The sequence below is a fragment of the Crinia signifera genome, chromosome 9 (assembly GCF_055691185.1).
Source record: "Crinia signifera chromosome 9, ASM5569118v1, whole genome shotgun sequence".
Lineage (NCBI taxonomy): Eukaryota > Metazoa > Chordata > Amphibia > Anura > Myobatrachidae > Crinia > Crinia signifera.
Window position 1 is genome coordinate 30,866,844 of NC_139225.1, and position 2,931 is coordinate 30,869,774.

Here is a 2,931-nt window from a genome sequence, read left to right on the forward strand (position 1 = left end):
GCAACGTCACAGCTTCGAAAGAACTCCCATCTTAGTAAATTTACAACATTGTTTTTCCATTGTTTATATCTATCTATCTATATCTTCAATTATAGATGGGGCCAGACTCGGTCAGTCTGGCCCAGCTTGCCATATCGGAAAAGCTGGCGGAGTTGGCAGGTGGCAGAGACGGGGACACGCTCGCACATCCCATTGCCGAGAATGGGGCCCACGGAGTCACCTGCGCGCGTGCCCCATTCTGTGTGGACGGAGGACCTGGCGCATGGTGGTAGTTGCACCAGGGGCCGCTCCAATGAGATCAGCTCCATCTGTCTAACAACAGCTCAGGTGCCGCTCCACACAGCCTGATAGTTTCCAATAACGAAGGCTCTCTGCGACTCCTGAAACGGTGCAAAAACAGCAAATCTGTATTCACAAGGTGCCCATACATGCACTGATTTTCCCGGTGCAATGCTATGCGGTGAGATGCGCGCTCCCGCGGCATCTCATTCCAAAGTACACAAAGTATGTGCTGCACATACTTTTTGTTCTGTCTTTTGAGGGGGCATGGCCTTATGGGGATGCCGCAGTCACACAAGCCACATCTATTCCCCTCTGCGCGACACCACTTGGGCCCCAGGCGAGATGCTGGACAGTCCAGTGAAATTGGTACGGTTGGGAGGTATGGCTAAATAATGGGAGTCAGGGAAATTGCCACTATGGACCTCATTCAGCATGGATCACTAATAAGATTGACAGTCAGGAGCTGATTGGCTGGTGCCTTATCACCGGCCACTTAATCGCTTCACCATGCTCAGGGCCGTGCCACCACTAGGTGGCTTTAGGCATTTGCCTAGGGCGCCGGCCACTGGAGGGCAGAAGATGGAGCAGGTGTCCCCCCCCCCTTGATGATATGGAGGTGAGCGGTAAGGTAACGGTCTTCCCCCCGTGGAGCAACTTCACGGCCGCCACCCCCCCGTGGAGTGTTTCATCAATCACTGCGTGCACGCACACACCCCCGCGTCCTGACTCCTGCTGTGTCCTGGATGTTATGGAGGGGTGAGTGCTAACTGTCTCCCCCCCCCCCCCCTGCGCCTAAACTCACGGCACATCCCCCTCGCATGCCGCATCGCTTGGTCCACCCACAGCCACACCGCAACTCACGGCACATCCCCCTCGCGTGCCGCATCGCTTGGTCCCCCCACAGCCACGCCGCAACTCCCGGCACATCACCCCCGCGCGCCGCATCCCCCGCCACGCCGTAACTCCCGGCACCCCCCCTGGAACGGGTGAGCTCCGGCGGCCTGCACCGGCCCTGGCCATGCTTAATAAATCTTCCCCAAAGATGCTTAGCTCCACGCTTCTTATCTAATCGTCTGCTCCATTTACATGTCCCCAGCTAATAATGTCCATCAACGTTCTCAGCCAGTGGTATCCCATCATCGATGTAATATACTGTACTGACAGCACCATAGATTTCGGAAATCTACACAAAGCTGCAATGCACTTTCATAAATAACAACTGTTGACTACAGGATTCCATGCAAGTAATTTCAAACCACAATGGAAGCTGGAGTCTGGAACTTCCATTCAGCATTGTCAATAAGACCACCGACCTTGAGGTAATATTTTGCCATTCAAGTTCAACCACATTGTTCATGTATTGACTGTACAATTCCAAAACCATATTCTACGTCCTTCTTGTATTACTGCAAAGCAACCACTAGATGGAGATATACTAGATGGAAAACTCTATAGAATCTTGTACAACGTGCAGAATGAGGTGCAGCATGTGCGTAGCTCAGATGTGGGGTGATGGAGACAAGCTGACTCATGCAGGAGGTTCAGTTCTGGAATCCAAGGGTGGCAAATGTAATAGCCTTCAATTTGTAGCAGTCGTGGTTTAAGAAAAGATGTTGCACATGTGCAGGTTCCGTGCAGTCCCACTGCAAACTGGCAGCATAGTAGACTCTGGCTTTCTTCAGATATCTGGGAACATGGTACTGTGACAAGGATCAAAAACACTTTTGATATTTCTTTTTGTACAGCAAGTCACAGCATATCAGGGTCAATCCATATGCAGTCGATATTACAGGCAGTAACATACAGGCACTTTCAGCATAGCAGACTCTTGAAAGGCTCCAATGGTCCCGATCAATGGTGGCTTGTACCTTCTTGGGGTAGGGGGCCTGCCTCTGGCCACAGCCGCCGTGGGGGTACCGCGATGCATGCACCCCCCTCCCCCTGTCGCCGCCACTGCAAAGACCTGCTCTCCTCCCGGTCCCCGGCGCCTGTGCTATGATGACAGGCACCGGGACTGGCGCATGCGCAGTACAAACATCTGTTTCGGAAACCGCCCTTGGAAGGAATCTTGGTCCCGCACCTGTACAATACAAATGACAGGCACCGGGACCAGCGTGTGCGCAGTACCGATATAAGTACTGCATGTGCACAACTGCCGATTTTGCACAGCAGCCCGCAGAAAGGCATCCCGGAGGGAGGGAACACCTCCCAATGGGAGTCTCTGCCAGTCACAGTGAAGCCAGTGCAGTCTCACAGACTGCATCTGGCTTCACTACAGTGGTGGATTTTACCTGGGGGGGCTGCAGCCCTGCAGCCCATAGGTAAAAACCACCACTTGTCCCTATAATAAAATAACCCCTGCCTATCTCTTGGGTAGATATTCCACCATCAAGAGCAAGGTTACTCTGCCCTGGAAACCCTTATATCAGGAAATCGCAGGTGCTGCTGATTACACCTTAGATTCTGCTACTGCTACCAAAACCTGGTTTGGATCATCCACATTACTTCCATGTGGGGGAATGCTGACTCTTCCACAAAACCCAAATCTTGTTCCCTGGTACTTCTCTACTGGGCATATATAGGTCATTGGGAAAATAACCCGTTTTTCCACCAGTGCCATTGGAAACATTTCTCCAGATGGGTAAATAT